At 44.6% G+C, this 24,354-nt stretch overlaps 1 protein-coding gene across 1 annotated transcript in view; it reads left to right on the top strand.

The window, feature by feature from the left end:
* Positions 1-24,354, top strand: part of FAM227B (family with sequence similarity 227 member B) — a 3,353,280-nt gene that overhangs the window by 3,041,661 nt on the left and 287,265 nt on the right. The window lies entirely within an intron of this gene.

Below are 24,354 nucleotides of genomic sequence, written 5' to 3'. Positions count from 1 at the left end.
CAAGACTCCAACAGAAGGCAATGAGAATCACCAGGCCCCTGCCACCACAGTCCAACTTCAATTCTGTTTCACCTTCTCCAAATTCTTCAACAAATGAAAATCCATCTCGTCAGACAAGTGGGTTTTAGATATCGTCCAGCATGGTCACACCCTGGAAATAGTTCAGCATCCTCCAAATGTCTCACCTCAGAAAGTTCCTCTTCGTCATCTTCCTGATCTCAGAAAATGAATGTAATCACTTCTTTTCAAGAACGCCATAGAGGAAGTACCTCGCAACCAGCACTCTCAGGGGTTTTACTCCCCCTTCTTCCACATGAAGAAAAAGACAGAGAAATGGAGGCAGGTCATGGACCTTAGGTTACTGTACAAGTTCATATTGTCTGCTTATACTGCTTGATCTTTCCTCAGCATGTGACATGGTAACAAATTATAACATGATCAATCTTCTTGAAACAAGGATGGGGTTATTGGGTCCAGTTCTAAATTGGTTTGCTTTGTTCCTTCAAAATAGAATGCAAAGAATCAAATTCAACCATGACCTTTCCAACAGTAAATTGGTCTCACTTGGAGTGCCTCAAGGATCCGCACTTTCACCCACATTTTTCAACTTGTACATGGAACCTTTCACAGAAATTCTGAACTGCACAAACATACACTATCACATGTACGCTGATGATGCTCAATTGTACATGAACGTTTTTTCACCAGATGACATAAAAACTCTTAATTGTGCACTTGTGAAAACTCAACATTGGTTATCTCACAACCACCTTATGCTAAATACACTCAAGATGGAATTCCTCCTAATTGCCCCCACAATCATTCTGCCCCCATTCAGGATTGCCTCAAAGAACTAACGGCTCTCAATTGCATCCCACATGTTCACTCTACTAGATTATGAGGCATAACTTTGGACACATTCCTGAATTTGCAAGACCTCATCAGTGCAACAACCAACACATTAAGGAAAAGCAAACCTTTCCTGCATGACATGCAAATAGCATTCCAATCCCTAGTTATCTCTCTTTTAGACTACAGAATTGCGACCCTGGCAGGACTACCCAAAGCTAAACTGGCCCCTTTAAGGGCCACTCTGAACTCTACTGCCAGACTCCTCACGGGATGAAGAAAATGTTATCACATCTCACCAGATCTAATACAACTCAACTGGCTTACTCTCGAAGCAGGGATCTAGATCAAGATAGCCTGCTTGACGCACAAAGCTCTTCATCATAATTCTCCTACTTACTTGGCAAAAACACTTGAATTATCCAGTGTGATCGTGCCCTAAGAAGTTCCAACACTCTACTATTGAAACTACAAAAGTTAAAAAAAGAAGAGAACCTACAACCGTGCCTTCTCCAGTCTTGCTATGAGAATATAGAACACTCTACCTCAAGAAATTAGAACTAAACCCTCGACCGCCGCATTAAAAAAAAATAAGTCTAAGGATTGCTCCTGAATAGCTGTATCTGACAATAGACCTGTAACCATCCAAAGGAACATTTTTTTCTTGTTTACAGCACTGGCCTACCTTCCTACTATGCAATGTGCATCTTATGTAACCTCTTATCTGTTATCTCTTATCTGTTGAATATCTTTCCCTTTACCAGCACAACCTGAACGCTTTGACGAAAAGCGCTCTGATACCCTGACAGGTCTTATTCAGGCTATATAAAAGTTTTCAAATTAATAAATAAGTCAGCAGTCATTCTGGATGCTCTCACTGCAAGAGGTCCTTTCTCCTCGTCAAAAAAGGGGATTATCTAACCTCCCTTGTTCTCCTTGATGCTTATTTCTACATTCCCATATACCCCAAGCATCGCAAATTTTTCAGGTTCGAAGTGGCAGGGTGCCATTACCAATTCAAAGAACTACCCTTCAGTTTAAAATCTGCTCCCAGAGTCTTCACCAAGTGCATGGCCCCAGTAGCAGCCTTCTTAAGATGTTCTGGTCAGCAGGTGCTCCCCTGCCTGGACAATTGGCTAATAAAAGCTCTAACCTTTCAGGCATCCAAAATATCCAACATAAAGAGTATGCTGTTCCCCAAGGGTAATGTGGACAAAGTGTTAAAGAGGCAGAAGGAGGGGAATCCTCCTTTTTGGAACTAGAGTCCTCACACACCCAGCAAGCTAGGTTCATGCTTCATCATATGGACTTGCTCCTCGTCGGGTCGGCGCTGCAATACCCGACGGGCACCCATAAAGGGGCTCTTTGGCAGAGCTTTTTGTTCCTTGCCGTATGGTGCTGTGGGTGTGAGGGCCCTAGAGGACAGTGTAGATGTGGAGGAGTGGGTGGTGTTTAAAAAAGGTTGGATAATCTGAGTAAACTTTTTATTAGGGTGGTTATCTACCTTACTAAAAGAGAAATGGAGTGGCTGCTCTCTGGCTTAATGGTCCAGTGGAGCGACGCTCAACTCGTACAATGTGGTCAACATGTTTCATGCTATTCGGCCAATACTGATCCATCGCATTTCATCAGGACCTAAGTGCAAAACTATCTACACATGGTGCGGGGTGGAAGGGTTCCTACCTAACACTCTTCACAAGTGCGAGCACACTGTTCCGCCAATCCTAGTACTAACCTAAAAGTGGGGTGACATGGAAAGCAGTGTATAGTTACCAGATAAAAATATCCAATAAACAGGTCATGTCATCCCACAACCCTAATAACACTTGTCCATTCAGTGAGTGCACAGGGGTAAAATAGTATGCACCCCTATTTATAAAAACATATGGTGAAAGACAGGGTGACTGAATTAAAACAGCGGCTGATTAGGAGAGAGTTTGACTATTAAAATATATAAAAATATATATAATGATCCCCCGATAGGGAGCAGTAGCCAACAATCCAACTCACCTATCTGGAGGGAAAAACTCACTCCAACGGTCTTGTCAGCTCCATACACCAAAGTTGTGGTGTCCTGCAGTGTATGGGGTACAATAAACAAAGTAACTACCTCAATAACTATTCAAAGTATCTCTGGAGCCAGGCCCGGGTAAGAGTCCCTATGTAGTTGGAAATAGGCAACCCCACTAGACAATGTCCCCACAGGCTCGGAAGTTGTGGGGCCGGAGGGCCCCCCGTTGGGCAGAAGCAGTCCATGGTGCCACCGGTGGAGCCACCCCATGCCCTATTTTTATATATGTTAATAGTCAAGCTCTCTCCTAATCAGCCGCTGTTTTAATTCAGTCACCCTTTCTTTCACTATATGTTTTTATAAATAGGGGTGCATACTATGAGCCCCTGTGCACTCACTGGATGGACAAGTGTTTTTAGGCTTGTGGGATGATATGACCTGTTTATTGGATATTTTTATCTGGTAGCTTTCCATGTCACCCCACTTTTAGGTTACTACTAGGATTGACGGGACAGCGTGCTCGCACTTGTGAAGAGTGGTAGGTAGGAACCCTTCCACCCACCACTATGTGTAGATAGTTTTGCACTTAGGTCCTGATGAAGTGTGATGGATCAGCATTGGCCGTATAGCATGAAACATGTTGACCACATTGTACGAGTTGAGCGTCGCTCCACTGGACCATTAAGACAGAGAGCAGCCACTCCATTTCTCTTTTAGTAAGGTGGATAACCACCCTAATAAAAAGTTTACTTGGATTATCCAACCTTTTTTAAACACCACACACTCCTCCACATCTACACTGTCCTCTAGGGCCCTCACACCCACAGCACCATACGGCAAGGAACAAAAGATCTCTGCCAAAGAGCCCCTTTATGGGTGCCGGTCGGGTATTGCAGCGGCGACCCGACGAGGAGCAAGTCCATATGATGAAGCATGAACCTAGCTTGCTGGGTGTGTGAGGACTCTAGTTCCGAAAAGGAGGATTCCCCTCCTTCTGCCTCTTTAACACTTTGTCCACATTACCCTTGGGGAACAGCATACTCTTTATGTTGGGTATTGCTTGGGCATGTGTGCTGGACCCCGTTAACAAGCCCTAATAGTCCCCCTCTTTTTGTGATAGATCCAAAATATCCACACACGCCTGTCGGAACCTCTTCCAGTCTCTTGGGCTTCGCCTCAATCTCTCATCCCTTCCAAATCTCTGACTTTTCTAGGGGCCTGCCTCAACACGGACCTTGGCCAAGCCTTTGCCACTCCCAAAAGGATTTTACCTATTCAGGAAATGGCACTGCATCTGTCCTCAAAAAAGTCTGTTTCTGTGAGAACATACAAGTCCGTGCTGGGGATGATGTCCTCTTGCATCCCGTCGATCCACAGTTTCCATATTTGCATGAGACTACTACAGGAGCAGTCTTCTGTGCAGTGGATTCAGTGTGAGGGATTGTTCAATGACGTAATTTACATTCCCGCGGTGATGAAAGCTGCGATGTCCTGGTGGATGGTCAAGGAATATCTTTCCCAAGGTCTCTCCTTCCTGCACACAACAGCACAGCTGGTGATAACTTTGGATGCATCCATGGAAGAATGGGGAGCCCACTTCCAGGAATTGCAGGTTCATGGTAAATGAGCCAAGCAGGAATCCGAATGGCACATAAATCTTATGGCGCTCAAAGCGGTGTTCCTCAGCATGAAAGCCTTCCTACCTCAGATCCAAGGTTCTTCAGTCCTCATCAGGATGGAAAACACCACCACCATGTTCTATCTTCGCAAGCAGGGCGGCACAAGATCTTGGGTACTTTCTCTTCGAGTTTAACATATATAGGAATTACTTCTTGCAAATGAGATCTCACTACGAGTGGAACATGTGCCATGGATCCACAACGAGTGGGCTGATTCTCACCAGAGTCATCAAGCAATGACATGACTGGGAGCTCAGCAAACAACAACTGACAATGGTCTTCCAGTCTTGGGGTGGTTCAGCATTTGATCTGTTCACTAAGTCCCTCAACATAAAATGCATCTTTTTCACAAGCTGAGTCTCTCAACTGGGTTCTTGGGGAAATGCCTTTCACTTTTCGTGGGCAGGGATGCTTGCTTAAGCCTTTTCCCCATTTCCTCTCATCCCTCTAGTTCTCCAAAAGATTAAGCGACAGCCATGTCGGCTCATTTTCATCGCCCCAGGATGGGCGAGACAATTCTGATACACCGAGATGCATCACCTATCAAAGTGTTCTCCCATTCTACTTCCACCAACAGACGATCTTCTCTTCATGAACCAGGACCAAGTGGTCCATCCACAAATTCGCACTCTTCACTTATCGGCTTGGCTCCTCACCACACAGAATTTGAAGGTTTGAACATATCTGAGGAATGCAGGTCAATACTGCAGAAGGCTCAAGTCCCTTCCATGCTCAAGTGCTATATGGCAAAATGGTAGAGATTTTGTGCATGGTGTGGTACTCAGTCATATCACTCTTTCTCTTCCACACCTGAATAGATGTTGCCTTATCTTCTACATCTAGCCAAGATGCAGGCTCACTCATTGAGTAAGTTGCTACCTCTTCAGCCGTGTTTGCAGGAGTATCTCTACCTGACATCTGCAGGGCAGCAACGTGGGCGGATATAGCAGTCGGGCAAGCTGCACTACGGAGCCTTTTTGCATAAGGTATGCAGCTATCAGTCTCTCTTATTTGTGTTTCATTTTACTGTTTTCTCCTTGCAATTGGTATAGAGTATTTTCTATATCTTGTATTTGGATTACAGTATCTGAGCTAAAGTCTCGGTGGGATGGTTCGACGTCCCACCGCCATTATTTTCTACATTTGGATAATGCTTACAAGTTGGATTCAAGCATGTGAATCTATAAAAGATGCACATGCTTGCATCCCCTGTATCTACATCCCCTGTGGCTTGCTATTAGGCAGATAAAACAAGTTACTTACCGGCACACTGTGGTTCTCCTGTATTGATATATTTTTTAGATTCACATGCTACCCTCCCTCCTCCCCGATTAGACTCACAATTTCATATATTATATTTTTTCATTCATGCTTGAAATCTTAGGTATGGTGGCCCTGTAGGGAGAAGGATACTCGAGGGACTTAGCTATGATTGGCTGAACTTTAGATGTTTTAAAACAATTTTGAAATGTTACTAAAACTGTTGGTTTCCCTATAGAGGTCTATGTTAATGTCTCATTTCTGCTATTTTTACTGTTACCGCGGGACTCCTACCATGACGACGGGGAAGATTCAAGCATGTGAATCTATACAATACATCAATACTGGAGAACCACAGTGTAAAGGTAAGTAACTTGCTCTATCTGCCTAAGAGCGAGCCACAGGGGATGTAGATACAGGTCTTTTGCTGTCTATGTAGAACCTTGAAAATTGCTTCTTGGAAGTTATAGGGCATGATACTTCTGATTTCTAAAATGTTTATTTTGGCATTGTTGGCTGAGCAAAGCATTCAATGAAGAGTGATGTGTCTGGACTTACACCTTGTTGAATCTTTTTCCTGAGTCATTTAGCAGTGACTTTAAACAAAATCTTTGAAAGATGAATTTTGGCATGAGGGGACCAGATTTCCCTATGTTTTGTGTAGGTTTTGTTTGTCCCTGAGTGTTGTCCTGGTCCCTTTTCTTGCGATTGTAAGTCAAATAAAATATTATCTCATGGAGAGCCAAGAGCAATCCCAAGGTAAGAATATTAAACCCCTTCTTTTTCTCACCAGTTGAGGGTTCCTTTTAGTTTTGGCCCTGCTGAAAGGGGGCGTATTGAGGATAACGGAAGAGAAAAATCATTAACTGCTCAGAGTAATTTAGCAATAACAGCAAGCTTGTTGGACTTGCCCTCCTTAGGGTGGTCTTCCCCAAACCTTTTGCCTCCATTTTTTGCTAATCTCGGTTTTGTTGACCATAGGACTTTGCACTCTTTACCACTGCTAACCAGTGCTAAAGTGTTTGTGTTCTCTCCTTTACACATGGTGAAATAGGCTTACACCCAATTGGCACATCTAATTTATTTGTAAGTCCCTTGTGCCCAAAGCCTGTAAATTAAATGGTACTAGTGGGCCTGCAGCACACATATATTGCCACCCACTTAATTAGCCTTTAAACATGTGCCAGACTGGCCATTTCATCCTATGTGTGCAGTTTAATCTGCCATTTTGACCTAGCAAAATAAACCATATACAGGCCTAAACCTTCCCTTTTAATACATATACGTCATCCCTGGGCAGGGCGCAATATAATTAAAAAGTTGGAGATGTGCTTTTGACTTTTAAATGTCCCGTTAGTGAAAAACTCTTAATTTCGTTGTTCACTACTGCAAAGTCTGCCTCTTCCATAGGATAACATTGTTTTAACATATTACATTTAATAAGTGACAATGCAGGTAAGAATGTCAAGTTTGGTGTCTGATAAATTAAAATTTAAAACCCTCTCTAATGGTAAAGGTGGATTTTAAATCAAAGTTCTGAAAATGCCACTTTTTGAAAGTTTGTGTTTTCTTGTCCCAACCATTTGGTGCCTGCAGTTTGTATCCTGGGTCACATGACTTGATGTAGATGCCAGCTGGTCTTTGTGTATTGCTCCCAGGCAGTGAGACAAAGGGAGAATAGGTGTTGGCAGGATGGACTATCTCTGACTGAGCTCTAAGATACCACACTTGCACAGCACAAAGGCTCTGCCCAGCATACTCAAATGGTTTTAACACTAGTCTTTTGTGTCCTCAAACAAGCTGGGTCCGGGGCAGGCAGGGAGGAAATTCCAAACACCTCTGGGGGGGGGGGGGCCTTCAGACACTTCTCCTATTTTAAAGTGAGCACCAGGTATAAATATTGGGCTCTTGAGTATACCTTTTAACCTGTGGAAGACTCAAAAGGACTGCTGTGCTGCTCTGCAAGAAGTACTGCTACTCTGCAAACCTGCTTCCTGCTGCCCTGTGGCCTGAGTGAAAAGGACTGGATCTGCATCTTGAACCCAGAACCATATGAGTAACTCAAATGTCTAGTTGGCTGGCCTCTTGATCAGAGCGTCAGTGACAGAAAAGGCTCCAGCTACCTTGAACCCAGCATCTGGACTCTATCTGTGGTGTGTATTGCCCCCCCAGGTGGTGCCACACCGGTCCTGTACCCTTGGAAGTGGGCCTGAGGATGATCAGCCAGCCCAGCTTACTTCTGCGAGCAGAACCGATGCAGCACCACAAATCACCTCAAAGCTGCATCAGAACCGTGGCTGAGCGATCCATCCCCGATGCAGGACGTCGAATCGCAGCCCACAGCTTTCTTGGAAACACAGCTACATGGCACATCCGCGATGCAGGCCTTTGCATTGCAAGCCTCTCATCAATGACATCCTCAACAACACAGCACTTCGCATCACAGCCCCTAAGCTTCCTTGGAACTGCTGCTGCGTGATGCATCCTTGACACAGGGCTTCGCATAGCAAGCCCTCTATCAGTAGCCTCCTCTTAGATGACTGCAAAGGACTCCGCATCGCAGCCCCGCAGCTTCCCCAGAATTTATACTGCTTAAAGCATCCTCAACGCAGGATCTTGCATTGACCTGCAACCAAGATTTAAAGTACTTTGATCAGAGGGCCTCGCTTGATACCTGTATCCGGCCCACACTCCATCGCGGTCGGCCTTAACTTGTGACTTTGACCTGGTCAGGCACGACCAGATAACCAAAGTTGTCTCTTTGTGCTCCTAGGCATAATTTTCACTTAAATATCCAAAAATGAATATCTTTGGTTCTGCTGATTGGATTTTGGTGCTTTGGTCTCAAATAGTTTATTAGATTCTACTCAATTGTTCTACATTGGCATGGAATTTTTCTTGTTCTGTCTCTTCACTTTATTATTGTTTGAAGTGCTGCATAAATACTTTACACATTGTCTCTAAGTGAGTCTAACTGCTTTTGTGCCAAGCTACCAGACTGCTAAGCAAAGGTTAATTTGGGGTTGCTTGTGACTTCACCCTGACAGGAATTGTGGTTACTCCTTGATTAGGGTTCTCCCCTCAACTAGTAACCCAATTTCCTACAAAGGTCAACAAACAAGACTTGCTAAGAGTACTGAGCTTTATTCTTTGAAACATGTGTGCCAGAGTGGTCACCCACCCTCCCTCCTCACCGCACACAGAGAAACTGGGAGTATACACCCAAGACACTCGGGGAACCTTTTTTAGGTTTCGTCCACCAAGGCCTTTAGTTGTCTGTTGTTAATGACCTACAATTCAGTATACTTGCAGTTACTGTGGGTCAGTATATTGCTTATCTTTGGTTGGCTTTCTAGTCAATCACATTTGCTTGCTTCTTCAATAACTTTCCTTCACCTTCTTGTGTTTGTTCCTGTCATGGAGTGTAGCCTCTGTACTATTCTTCTTAATTGAATTATTTGTATCCTTCCACGCCTTCCATCAGGGAAGTACTTTCTACTTTTAGTTTATGTACAGCATTTTTTTCTAGCTCTTCACACATGCTGCTTTGATTTTCATTTCCCCACTCACCTGTGCTCTCCATGTTGCTTCCCCCACACCTCTTCATCCCACTTGGCTTTGTTTATTATTACTACCCTCCATTGCTTCCACGCTCCTCCTTACTCACCGCCACCACATGTTTGCACTGCTTATTTGCTACTTGCTCCTCTGTTGACACCACTCCCCTACTTATCCCATTCTTTAAAAAATTTTAGGAGGGCCCGGCAGCTGAAATTTGTTACCAGGTCTCTCCTTTCTTACCTTTTTTTTCTTTTCCTAAATGATATGTAAACGATAGGGATGTCTACTATCTTGGAAGGTTAAATTGAAAAAAAGACAAAATGGCTGCAGCAACATGACATATGCACACGGTTACATCATCACACAGTGCATGGACATCATTTAGGGTCACCAGGAGTCACAGCTGTGACTCCTGGCTTGACCCTTGTGACCCCTGGCACTGCCTTTGCGACACCTGGCCTCAGAGGAGGTAAAATCAGTGCCAAAAACAGAGGGCGGGCTCCGCTTTCCTTATTTGCTGCCCATCTTTAATTATACTAATAATGAATAATATTCTATTATTCTCTATTAGTGTAATAAAAAATGGAACACAGATGGCTGCAACAGGACCTTTAGTGGTAGCAGTGGTAAGTAAAACTGGTTTTAAATGTATATTGCATGAATGTGGGTAAGAGTGTGTCATGTGAGAGATCGTGTGTATGAGTCAGCATGTGTCTGCATGTATAAGCATATGTATGTGTAAGCGAAACTGAGGGAGTGTCAGTGACAGGAAGTGACTGTGATTGTCTGAGATTGAGGCCCATATTTACTATTATTAGACGCAAGGCTACGCTGCACCAAAGTTGCTGCACTATTTTGCATCAAAGGGTGAGAGACAAAATGCACAACATCGTTAAAATAGGGGTTATGGGCCATATGATGTCATTAGGGTAAAGGAAATGTGATGTCACTTCTGCTACCCCAGGCATTTTGGTGAATCGACACCCATGACGCTGTGCCCAAATGGCCCCTTCATGTGCCATTATACTGAAGCGGCAGTAGCATCATAATGTATCCATGCGCACAAGTACATAATTGCACTGGAGATTGTTTTTTTTGCCAATAATGTGCAGCATCATCGATGACCATTTTTTTCTTTTTACCGATGCTGCACAGCATTGGCAAAGCCAACAGACAAGTCCTATTGGGTTTACCAATGCTTGTTCAAGTAACATTTTACACACTAACAGCAACAGCACTGTGCCTATGAACATGGATGGCAGTTGCTTCCAAATCATAACAGAAGGTCTGACTTTAAAAATTATAATAAAAAGCAGATGTTGCTGGAATTGTATAGTTAGCCACGTTACTATATGGATTTGGATAGAATGGCAAGTGGATGCATAGTATATGGGGAAGCAAGCATATGTTAGTGCACACACAGGCCATATGGTACCTGCTGAGTGGCCTGACTGACCACAGAAAAAGGTAGCTTTGGAGTTTCGATACAGTGCTCCCCTATGTATGTTGCCTCCAAGAGTCTGATATGCACTTGCCATGGTCGATTTACATTCTTCATGGCATGAGTAAAAAAAATTTCCTCCACTGACCGTTGTGGATTGCCATAGAAATGTTATCCACAAGGGCAGATTTCAAGAGGATTTGGTCTCTGATAATGTTAGGCAATGGCCGTGAAGGTTTTGTGAAACAAATTTTGGAAGACAGTGTTACTGCAGAGCTTATTGATACACAATACATCAATCTTTTGGAGAGGTTCAAATATATCCTTAACAGCAGAGTGGAGTTGATATTAACAAATGCCATGCCATGGTTGGAGAATTAGGAGAACAGGAAATGGACTTGTAATTTGACGATACATAGCATAATGGGGGTCATAGTGAGTCTTTTGGAACTGGCAGTGAGAAGAAAAGCTGTGTTGGTGATGCTTCAGGAGGACACAGAGAGAGTTGGAGTTTCCATATGAAAGAGGCTACAGAAAGTGGGAACAGATATGTGCCAAGGAGTGGTATGATCTTAAAATTAAAATGAGAGAGTTGTGTAGATGTTGGAGAATAGGTGAGTTGCACCTGTCATAGTTTGTGGCAAGGGGAAACTCTGGTTCAGTAAGCCTACCAGTGACACGAGAGTTAAACCAAGAGTCATGCACGATGGGATATGTTGGAAGTGTACAATAATTGGTGACCAAGCAATATTTAAAGGCTAATTGTTTTAGTATTAACAATTTTAACCCTACAAGCCTTGAAGCTGACCATGTGCTGATCGAATTGCTGACATTCTATTTTCATTTCATAAAAGCAGTTGCGGATACTTTAGGTCTGAAACAAATGATATGATGCAAAAAGTGTTGTGAGAAGGCATAGGAGGAGGTTTTTACCCCTGGCTCTGTCTTCAGGCACATATCTCCTTTTCCTGCCATGAAGGAATGAAGTGGGCACACAAGCATATTTTCATTGCTATTGCCTAGTTTAGAGGCTGTGGTAAAAAACATGTGTGGTGAGAGCATCGCTTAAATGAAGACTTTGTATCCATTGGACCCTGAGCCTGTATATAAACCACGCCCTATCCCGAGCTCCCTGCTTAGCCTACGCTCCCTGCAGAACAAGCTTCCTCCCTAACCACTCACCTGAAGAATCAACCAGTCCTGGTCAAGTTCCTCCAGTGATTCCCTTGGCTCCAGTTCCCGCTATGCATCCTTTGTCCCCTCTTACTGCTTTGCTGCTCCAGTTCCTCAGCAACTTTCTGAGTCAAGACCTTGAGTCCTTCTCAGACTTAGGACAAGTTGAAGTACTAGGCTAAGTACATGATATCAGGTTAGTGCGCACTACCCTTTTACAGTAGTAAGCAGTCCAGAGTATTAACTTCCTCAAGACTATATACTTGTCTTCAAGTTCCCTCTTATTGACTTCCCTCCAGTTCACTTTGATTGTTCTTGCTCCGGATTCTTCCTGCAACCCTGGCCATTGAACTGGATTATTTCTAAGGATTAGAGACTTGATTCTTTGTTTCCTTGCTAACCAGTAGTGCCTTGAAAACGTTCCTCTAAGCGCTTGATTCATGTATTAACCCTGTACAGACAGCCATGTTCTGAGTTTCCATGGGAGTCTCATTAACTCCAATCTATGTTACATATGTTTCCTTGGAAGTGCCAGTAACTCCAATCTGTATTTCGAGTTATAACTTGGAAGTGTATAACTCCACTTTGTGGTTCTGGTTATTCTGTTCCTTGCTGTGTTTCTAAAAGAGACTGTAAGTGTATGTTACCAATGTATTTGCAAATCCATTGTTTGCTTAGAGTATTGTTGGTAATTGCTTCTTCTCGTATTTCTACTGCATTGCATCTTCAAAAAACCAGAGGTCCCAGTCCTGCGTACATCTACCTAGGGAGGGATTCCAGCTAAAGCTGTGCCGCACAGTTGCTGACTGGAACCAGTATCACAAGACTCTCTTTTCTTATTCTGTCCAATCCCCTCGTCCCCCTTGGGGATGGGGTGTGACTGAGGGGTTTGTTCTTCAGGCATGCCCAGTACTAGGGAGGGATAGGAGGTCCAGTAACGTCTCCGTGGTTGGAACCAGGTGAGTGTATGACAACTTTACTTCCACCATACTAAGAGCCCTATAAAAGCCAAATTTAGAGTTGTCCACCAGCCCTGCAGACAACTCTAAACATTGGGAGGAACCCCCATCATAGTGATTCCTGTCAATGTATTAAAGTTTTGACGAAAAATACCATCACAATGATGGTACGTTCAGTCGAACTTTTAACATTTTTGTGTTTTTTCATAAACAAAATCCCAAATTGGGATTTTGTTTTTGAAAAAACAAACACTAATGACCCCCACACAGTGAGAGTTTTCTCCCATGCTATGGAAGTCAGTTAAATGTTTTTACTGTCCCTTGTTCATGGAGGCGAGGAAGAGTAAAAACTGTCCATTCGACCTCCTGATTTAGAGTGGCCGAACCTCTGACAGCCCTTTATCTGTCGGGTCTTTGGAGGAGTATGTCAGCAACAGTAGCTGAACCTCCTCCAACAGCTATCTGACTTCAGAGGGACTTTTCCAGATACAGTCTGCAGACCTGCCTTGCTGGAGGATTTCAACTTCAATTTCTGAGACTAAGTCAGACCGCAAAAGCTTTGACCAGGATGACCTGCTTGGGGTACCAACCTCTGCTCCATGGTGGTGGGCCTGAAATCATGCCCAGGTTCCACTCATCCAAGGATGTTGAACATTAAAAATTCATACCTCTAGTTATCCTTATTGGGTTCTTGTTGGTTTGGTGAAATGTTTCCTTATCATATATTTCTTTATTTTCAGAAATTGGTTGTGAGATTTTTATTGCGTTGTGTTTTGACTTTTTAATTGCTTTTATACCGCAACTTAACGTATTTTTCCTTAAGTTATTTCTTTCTGCTATGTGCCATAGAATTGAGCTCAGATTTATTTGTTAAATTTGTGTCTTTTGCCTAACAAGATTTTGGACTTATTACTTTTGGAAGGACTTACACCCTTTCCAACTAATAATCCATTTTCTTACAACCTCCATGCATCAACTCTCTCTAACTCTTTCTCAGAGCATCTCTCTACCTTAGCTCTCTGTCTCTACCTCATCACTCTCTCTCTTCCTCACCCTCTGTCTTTTTAAACGTTACCTAATTTTCTACCTAACCTCTGTCTCTCTACTCCAACTCTTTTCTTAATACATAATATCTTTTTCCAACCTTTTGCCTTCTCTCACTACCTTTCTCATGGCCTCACTACTCTCTTCACCTGACCTACCTCGCTATAAATTGAATCTCATTTTGCCCCCTCTCTAGCTCACTACTCAATATCTACCTTGCATCACTCTGCATTTCTCTTGTTACCCTTTTCTTGCTCCCTGTCGACTTTTAACTCTCTCTAACTCACCTTTTGATATACCCCACTCTCATTCCTTACTCTACATCATTTACTTCTCCCCCTCTTTAACCGCCTCTTTCTCTCTCCCTCACTCGAAATCTATACCTACCTTTATACCTATCTTTCTCTACCTATCTTTCTGTATCTTTTTTCTGCTTACCTCACCTTTCTCCCATTATGCTGAGTCTCTCTCTATCTCACCTATCTCTCTAACTTATAATTATATCTGCCTTTAACTCTATTCATCTTCTGTTTACAACTCTACAAATTTTCTTTTCGCCTCTATCATTCTCCAGTTTGCTGTCCCCTCCCATTTGTCTTTCTCTACAGATCCACGTCACTGTTTAGCCAGAAAAGAGTACATATAGAAAGGAGAGAAGGGACAAGGCCGATGATGTTGCGCCGCGGGCCATGGTTCAGCCCTTGGCGCTGCCCGCTTCATCACTGCGGGCCAGCGGTGCAGCCTGCAACGCACCCTGCAGTGGTGCTGCAGGCTACCCGCTGTTCCAGCAACACGGTTACACTTCGCAACGCTCATGTCTAGTCCGGCAAGCCACAGCACAAAGAGGCGGCCCGTTCATGCTCATTAATACACAATAGGAACACCGCAGCTCCAGTTTTGGAGCTGCAGCTTCCAGTACTTCTTTGGGGCATATTTTGATTCACCTTTTGTTTTGCACATTTCACTGCGGCTTCCAGTGTATTCTCCTGGTGACATCTTGTTACTTCTTCTTCCCATGAGTCCTCAGTCCTGTTTCCCAGAGGGCCTTGGGAAGGTTCTTTGTTTTATCCTTTCCAAGATGGTGACCTTTCCTATTTCTTAAGTTTCCTTTTCCCTATCCAAGATGGCAACTGCTTATTTCCTGTTACATCAGTTCCTGTTACATCACTTCCTGCCTATGGGTATTTAAGAGACTGAATCCTTCATTTCCTTGCGTTGCAACACTCCTTGGTCCTGCTGGTGTCTCCTCGCTCCTGTTGGTGACCTTTGCTCCTGCTTGGTGTATTTTTGCTTCCTGTTGGCGCACTTTTTTTTCTGGTTACCGCTTCCTGTTCTAGTCTGGATTCCTTTAAACCTTCCACTCCTATTTGGAATTTTTGCCTTCTATTCTCCACTCCTTGCTTGTGCTCTTATTTGTGGGTTCTTTCCTTCCTTTCCATTCCTGTAGTCTCTGCCCTCAACAGAGGTTTTTCCATACGGGTTTTTTTATTCTAGGGACTATTTTTGGAAGGCACAGTCTGCTCTGGCTTTTCATTGTCTGCAGCACTGTGGCTACCAGAAAGGGCCGCCCTTACCTCGGACCGACCAAAACCCTAAAAAACCAAAGTCGAGAACCTCTCTAACAGTCCAAAACTGATAAGAACATTACAAGTCGTGACAGATGAAGAGAACTAAGGAAAAAAATAACAGATTTCACAAAGTGGTATGGTGAAAACCCACAACACAAGTGTTTTGATTATACCTGTTGCATCGAGAATGAAAGTTGTGGTGAGAAATGTATTAGTCAGGAATATCTGGCAATTTAAAGTACTATCTCAAACTCTGTGTGCATATGTTTTATTTAATATTATCCACTAGTCCACCGAACATCAACCATATCACCCTTAATTGATCATCCCCACAATGGGAGGAAAAGGATGAAATAACACAAAATGATTCAAGCACAAAAACAAATGGCTTTATCATTGCGTCATCAAACATCCTTTTTCTACTTTTTAGCTAGAAAACACTGTTCAGCTTGTGCTTGCAGCTGCTTTTGTGTATCCCTATTTCTGAATATTTAACATATAATTCAAGATACTATTGCAGCATTAGGGCCTGAATTCACTTAGTACAGGCAGTAAAGTTATATCAGTTCCCAACTGAGGATGCCAAAATATGTCTTGCCTGCAGCCTCAAAGATTCTGAAGATGCCACTACCTCTGCTGCCCGCTATGACCTGTGCCTAATTTGAGCCTGTGGTTACAAGTGGGCCCATGGGCACAAATTTTTAGGGACCAGCACTTATTTTTCCTCATCAGACTTTGACCAAAAACATGAGACAGAAAAGCATAAAAGGGGAAAAGGAGGTAGAGAAAGATGGAAAAAGAAGTGTCAAAGAAATAAAAGAACCTAAAAGAGTGAGATAAATGTCTGGTGGTGGAAGATAGAGGCATGACGTGGAATCAAGACGACATATCTTTGGTGTAATGAGCCATTGGCCCGATCTGTATGAACCCCCAACCCCATGACCACGCACTCTACTCCAAGGGGCCATGGGGTATAAATAAGGGGATAGAGACCGCTCATCGCTCACCCCAGTTCACATATGCCAGAGTGGGACTATGTTTATTACACACAGTACTTTAGGGCTGATTACACTGGTGAGGAGGGGCTTCACCACTTCACCACATGCCACCATATCGGTTAATGGCAGCTTCCCAGAGTCACTGCAGATGGCTGCCAATCACTCCCTTCAGTCGGAAAGAAGCACACAGAGCAACAGTGCGAGACGGAGGCTGCCCCGTACTCTGTAAGCCCTGACTGCCATCTGAGCTTTGTGTGCCCACATCCAGTGAGCCACACCCTACCCTTGAATGGCCCAAAGCCCTGAACAGCGGCATGGGCCCCACTCCAAATCATCCGCATGGCCCAGCAGAGGCCCGACAACGGAACTCTCCCATAGAGACAACAAGGGCAATTCCTTGAGTAAATCGGAGGAACACAGAAACACCCCACCAGCTCTACTAGCAAAAGGTCACCACTACCGGCAATGAGTACAATATTCCCAAGACACAAGACAGCAGTGACAGAACATCTTCACAGGGCAGGAAGGGCGTCAGCATACACTTTAAGCTTCCAGCCACCAACAATACTGCCAGCCCACACTCACACCCAAGCAAGGCCCACAATACTGGGTGATACTGCCGTCACACCATCGTGGCCAATGCAGCGGGTGGAAACACACAAGCCCTTGTGCCCGCAGCACCACCAGCAAATACAGCCTACCCACAAAACCTGGTCAATGCACTGCAACCCTTCAGCGCTGAGGTGGAAAACTTGGATGGCCCACCTAAATAACAACTTCTAGATAACAAGAGAAACTGACAGACCACTTAAGAAGTCATTGCTGCTGCACTTCACGGGGTAAGAGATATGTTAACTTTTCAAACACCCCCTAGGGACAGGCTCAGACGATGATATGATGCAGCCATCAGACACCTAAATGCCCATTTTGACCCTTAGCACAACCCAGACTTTAAGCAGTTTAAGTAACATCAAGCACATCAACACAAAGGTGAATCTACCGACAATGCTACGCCTGCCTTTGGGACCTCGCAAGCACTTGCACTGACGATATTCAACTCAAAGAGGTGCGGGGGCAACTCATCCAAGGAGGCAGATCTATAGCCCTGAGAGGCTTCATTCCACGTGAAACAGACATCATTTTCAACAACATCCTGGTTCTTGCCCGGTGCCATAACCTGTCAACCGAGTTCACCACCAAAATGGACTTGGTGCTCACACCCGGCCAACGTGCACACAATTCAGCAAACAATCAAAGACCTTTACCTCAATCGTACTCTCCCAAATGGATAGATGGCAACCAAAACTCACAAGCGTGCACACTACGGCACAATGACACTTTTAAACTAAGACCTCTACCTCACTCCTAGCCCGACTCCTCCACACTATCCCCCCTGATCGGAAGGATGCGAGGCTTGAATCTATGCTGTTCACTATTACGAGACTATGTAACTTCCTCTTAATCGTTATACAGTGCACGAAGACCTCTACTGCACCTTGTGGCATCCTGTTCACTACTGCTACAATATGTGTTTTCCTCTTTACAAAGCGTTGTAAAGCGCTCCGATACCTTCGGGTCTGGCTAGCGCTATATAAAACTCCTTAAAAAAAACAACAACAAAAATCCACAATCAAGATGGAGACAGTTGATGCAGTTAGAACACATTTCAAGGCAATATGAACAAAACCACCAGAACACATGGCCAAAGCCTGTTTCAGAAACTGCAGGAGGGAGGAGCATCTACTAGATAACTGTGGAAAAATGGGCTCTGATTGTGGAAAACCTAACTATTTCTCAAGGGTCTGCCGGAGTGACCCGAGGAGCAAGAGGAAGAACAACACCCTTGAAAGCGACCAGACAGCTCACTCAAGGACACCGAACAGTGGAGTTTTACATCCTGTCAGACATGGGTGCCAAAACACCAAGAGACGGATGACTCTGCAGACGAGGATATCAATCTCATATCCTTCAGTGAACACATGAACAAAAATCTGAGACTACAACCAATATGCGAGATACTCATTGCAGGGACAGTCTTTAAAGCCCTCATTGACACAGGCATTTCATTGAACGGAATTAACCATCAGCAATATGCACTTCTCAAGACAAGACCAATCCTGTTATCCTCCCCCACCAAAATCTACATGTATGGAGGCTGTGAACCACGCCCACTGGTAGGAATATTTAATGTTATTGTGCAATATGGAGATAGAGAAACACCTGTGAAATTTCACATTGTGAAAGGAATGTCGGAGACCCTTAAGGGGTGTTATGCAGCTGAAGGCCTCAGCCTAGTGTTCTTTGCCAAGACTATCCAGGCCACCCAAGTTAATGTTACGTTATGTTAAATAGTTCTATAGAGCGTGCTTTTACCCCAAAATGTGCATCTTGGCGCTGGTGGCAAGAACTCTCAACATTGTCAATAATCTGAATACAAAAGCGAACTCATCTTTCAAGGGGCACCAACCCGCTGGTCCAAGGAGAGAAAACAGGTTTTTAAATCCTCCCTAAATTTCATAAGGTTTTGTTAAGCTTGTTGGTGATTCGGCAATGTATTCCACCATTTTGCTGCCATATAGGAAAACTTCTTCCACCTCAATGAACTTTCTTTATTCTGGGTATTTGTACTTTTGTTAGCTGTTCTAGATCTTAATGTACATAGGGAACGTACCACTGAAACATTTCCTACAAAAAGAGTGGACCGTCATGATGTAAACCATTATGCGCCCAGCAAAGGGCTTTGAACTGAATCTGCTCCCGAATTAGAAGCCAATGAAGATCCCTAATGGATTTAGAAACTAAGCAAAATTTTGATAACATCATACACCAATTTCGAAATAATTTCTAAGGGCTGGAGTGCCTTAAAGGACCATCGGTACAACTACACATAGACAAGCAGTGAGACCAGTGGCACTATGACACTGCAGGCTGTCCTTCCTCCTGTGGCCCCTGGTTGGGCTAGGGAAATTAGAGAAACTTGATGTCATCAAAAAGCAATCAGACCCCACCAAGTGAGTGTCACCAATGGTATTATCTAAGAAGTCAAGGCAACCAGGCAAAATCCAACTGTGCATTGACATGTGTCTTCCCAAGAAGGCAATTAAAAGGGAGAGGCACATCACTCTCTCCATGGATGACATAATCACCGACCTCAAGCGTGCCAAGTTATTCTTCAAATTCGACTTGAATGTAGACTGCAACTAGACGAGGACAGCCGATACATAAGTATCTTTTTGATGCATCTCAGTCTGAGGCGATATAAATGACAGAATTTCAGGATCTCCTCCATGGCCGAAGTGTTCCAGAACACAATCCACAAGTTGCTATCAGGCCTACAAGGCATTATGAATATAAGTGATGATAGCCTCTTCTACTCAATGACCATAGGAGAACACCACTGCTGGTTTCAAGTGACCCTGAGGCGACTTAGTGAGCACAGCCTTACGCTCCACCACGAAAAGTGTTCATTCTTCAAAACGAAGGTTGAATTCTTTAGATACGCTTTCACCAAGGACAACATTCAGGTGAACCCCGGAAAGTCACAGGCAATCCAACAAGCCCCTTCCCCCAAGAATCCCTCAGAAATACCCAACTTCCTTGGAATGTCATCCCTAACCTAGCAACCCTAGCGAATCTGCTCCAGTCAATCATGAAGGCAGGCACTTGATGGACCTGGGCCCCTAAGGAGACTGAGGCATTTAAGAAGAAAAGCCCTGCTGGATGGAGCCACAATGGTCTATTTTGACCCAGACAGGACAACGGAGTAGAGAGTGAACCCTAGCCCAGTAGGGTTAGGCGTAGTACTATCCCAGGAATTGTAAAAATTGAGATGGGCCCAAATCACATTTGCTAGTCGAGCCCTCCCTGCCACCGAGGCCAGGTATGCCCAAATTCAGAGGGAAGACCTGGTGATCAAATGGGGCTATGTACACTTCCACCTATATATATGTTGATGGCCATTCAGATTATTCACTGCCCATCGACTACTAGTCTCCCTGTTTAGTGGAACCACGCCACACCCTCCTACCTGAATTGAGCTATAGGCCATGAAACTTCAACAGTACTGATTCAACATCATCTATTAACAGGGGTCAAGGGATCCAGCGGAATTCCTCTCATGACACCCCACAGCCAGGAGAAACCCACCAGTATAATACAACTCCCACACCGGGGAATACCCAAGACTGGCGAGTCAAAAGGCATTACGAATGTGCTAAGCGTTCTCCACCACCCTTCAAGAGGGAACCTGGAAGACATTCCTGAGTAATGCCAATCAGTGGATCAGCCCCAACATGAACAGACTGTTACAGGTCTGGAAGGTCAGGAATGAACTGAGCATCACTCCAAACTGGATACTGCTACGGGGGCACTACCTGCATCGCTGACTCAACGAGTAGTAAAGTAGGCTCATGTGGGACATCAAGGAGCCGATAAGACGAAGACCTGTCTGCGGGAGAAGGTGTGGTTCCACGGACTCAAAAAGGCTGTCAATGACCTAATATAACAGTGCCTCGCATATCAGCTAACAAGTGGAGCTAAAGCTCCCACCTAGGACCATTGAAACTCACTGTGCTTGGAAGTCAGCCTGGACTTTGGCAGTTTTCCAGATGAACGCCTCACAAAGGTAATGATGGACGGACATTCCAAATACCCCATGGTTGAATTAAGGGAATCAACGGCATACACCAAGCTTTGCCTGGCATAGCAGAAAGTTTTCGCTCTCCTTGGCATTCCTGAGTAAATAAGGACTCATAATGGGCCACCCTTTCAAGGAGAAGAATTCAAAGAATTCCTTCAACACCTCAGAATAAAACATGAGAAAATACCACCTCAATGGCCACAAGCCATTGTCAATGTGTTATGGACCCCAAGGTACCCCAATATTGGCCTAGGTAGTTACACAAACTTTTACCTACATCTGTCCTATCATTGTTCTACACAATGGGTCTGGCACTGACCTTCTACCTAGTTAGGTGCTACATGACTGTCGTGTGGTTTTCTCCGAAAAACTATCCTCATGTATTATGCATGAGGATTCTCAGTTTCACAGCAGGATTACCTTCTTTTGCATAATAACTCTGTATAAAGGTCATCTCTATCATCATCCTTGCCCGACATGCCCATAGTATACTTCTAGATAGAACCCCTGAGGGTACCTTTCGGGTATATAAGCACTACATCTTCGCTGGGCAAGCCAGAGGAGAAAGACTTCCATGCTGACACACTGACACGAGATGCTGAGGTTCCTGCACACAGACACTCCAGCACGTAGTGGTCTGACATCCCTCGCGGGGTGTCCATCTTGAGACCAAGACAGGGTCCTTCGCTCTCCCATATCAGGTAATGGGGTTGGTACCATCTTAAGGGGATTCTTGGCTACACACCTACATACATGCAAGATACATTTAGGTAAATCTAGTTGGAGTTGCATCTTAGGAGTACTCATTTTTACTGTTATGTATCTATATGCCTGCATATATTCATTGTTTTAGCACTATGGTAGAATTCTACCTTTTCATTACTCTATTGGTGCTCATAACAGTATATGTCTGTTTATGTCTAATGGTTGTTGCAACACACATATTCTACACTAGAATGACGCTGGTTCAATAAATACTTATTGAAAATGTCCCTACCATTTATTCTGTGTATCTCTCTGAGACAAAGTGAGCAGGAGTGACTGAGCGAAAAGCACTGTACTGTTTCCACGATCCCTTAGGGATCAGAGTTGTCATGTTCGATAGTTACCAGAAACTATTCGCTCCTTGGTAAAGGGGCTCATAGTGGCACTGTGAGCTAGCTGGTATGCAGACTAACATATCCTTTGGGGTGACTGGAATCAGTCTGGATACCAATATCTTAGTTTATATTGTCTAAACGTGCAAATCCTATATAGATTTCTAGGAACTACAGCACAGATACGGAGCGCTTCCTGTGCACTGTGAACAAGATGCTGCAAATAGCCGCACAAGAAGGATCTGACCCTTAGTTCAGTCTCCATAGGTTCATCAGGGCCTACCGCAGCACCCTGCACTGCATGACACAGTTTTCCACTTGGACCAAGATGTTTAAGAAGAAACGGCGTGATATGATTCCTGCTTACTCAGGGTGGGAAGCACCCGAGTATGTCATGAACGCAAGGGCAGAGAAAACCAACCAACAACAATGTGAGCCAAAGGAGGGGGGCACGCTCCCCGTGCTTAGCCCTGGTGGTCCGAGTGCTCATACGAGTTCACCGCCCAGGATGGAAGTTTCGAACACTTTATGAACAAGGCCTATGGGGAATCACTTCTGTGAATGGCACCAGGGTAAACGTCCGCCACAACAAGGACACAGCTGTCACACATGTGTCCTGTTTCATGAAGAATTCCACCTGAAGAGGAGTGCACGGAGGCAGGAGGTGGCGCAGGTCTAGACTCACAGGAGTGGGGCACCTCCACACTGCGCAGCCTCGTGGAGACACCGATCAGCACCAGCCCTTCCAGCAGTAGCCAGGACACATGGCTGGCAGCTGAAGAAATCTCCGTGGAGACTTCTGAACAGTCAGGCACCGCCTGGAGCCAATGGTACAAACTCTGGCCCAATCCTAACCCCAGCCAGAGACTCAGAGACTTTGTGTGCACCACTTGGTCCTGTCAGTGAGACAGAAGGATTGAACTAAAGTTGGAGGGGATGTAATGAGCCATCAGACCCTTATGTCCCCAGACCTCTTGACCACGCACGCAAGGGCACGCCATGGCCGGGCGCGGCCTAGAGTATATACATAAAGGGGATTGAGACCACTCCTGGCTGCTCCCAATTCATATGTGGACTGTGTTTGTAGGCCGCACATTACACTTGAAATTCGGCATCTCTGGCAGTCGATTGCAGCGGCCGCGGGCTTCCGAGCAAAACTTCAGACCCCCTTAATTAAGCACTATGAAGTTCCTGTCCCATCAGCTCGATTAGCAGATTTAAATGTGAGCTCCTTTTAGGATGGCTGCAGATTGCAGAAAGTTATTTCTGTTGTGAAATGGCACAAGCCAGTGTGTTTTTGGAGGAAGCGAAAACCAAAACGAGGCAACGTCGAATCATCTAATCCTTTATTCACTCTGGATTGCGCCTCCAGACGGCATGCTAAAAGTGCATCTTAAATACGTCCTCTACATTCTGTGCTTTCAGTATAATTGTTTGTTTTTGCAATCCAAGTTCTAACACTTCAGGGCTGCGTCACTCTGCCGGTAGATGTTCGTTCCCCAGCACCTTTCAAGCTCGCAGCAATAAGGAATGCTCAGAAGTCCGCCGGCCACATCAAACAAGCAGGCCCAGTAAAGCCTCCGTCGAAAGCTCCGTCAGCTGAACTAATTGAATTCAAGCATTTGTGGTGTCTCGCGTTGGAAGTGAAATCCCAGCACGGAGTATCGAATGACGTGACGCACAAGGACGATGCGGATTGGAAGCTGCTGCTCCATCGGGATGTTATGTCGTCTCTGTGGGTTTTGGAATGTATTTGAGCTGAAGTGCCTAATGCATTTTCAGTCCGTGTTCAGACTGTTGTAAAAACAAGCGTGAGCAGAATTGTCTGCTCAACTACTCCTCAGCTCGATAATAAGACTCCCTGCTGGGACTTCACACTGATGGCTGATCAGAGACGTTTTAAGACACTGGAAAAATGGGAAGTTGCCCGCGGCCCCCACCTTTAAAAGAGCCCATTGGATGGCGATCCCTCTCTTGCTCTGCTATTTCTTGCCCTTTCCAGCGACATTTCAGGGATTTTGGCGGCCCAGGCAAAACATGGCAGATGTTACTCTGTGATTCAGTTTCCAAAAGTA

Source organism: Triturus cristatus, chromosome 3_1 (genome assembly GCF_964204655.1).
Source record: "Triturus cristatus chromosome 3_1, aTriCri1.1, whole genome shotgun sequence".
Lineage (NCBI taxonomy): Eukaryota > Metazoa > Chordata > Amphibia > Caudata > Salamandridae > Triturus > Triturus cristatus.
This window is presented reverse-complemented; position numbering and strand designations above follow the sequence as displayed.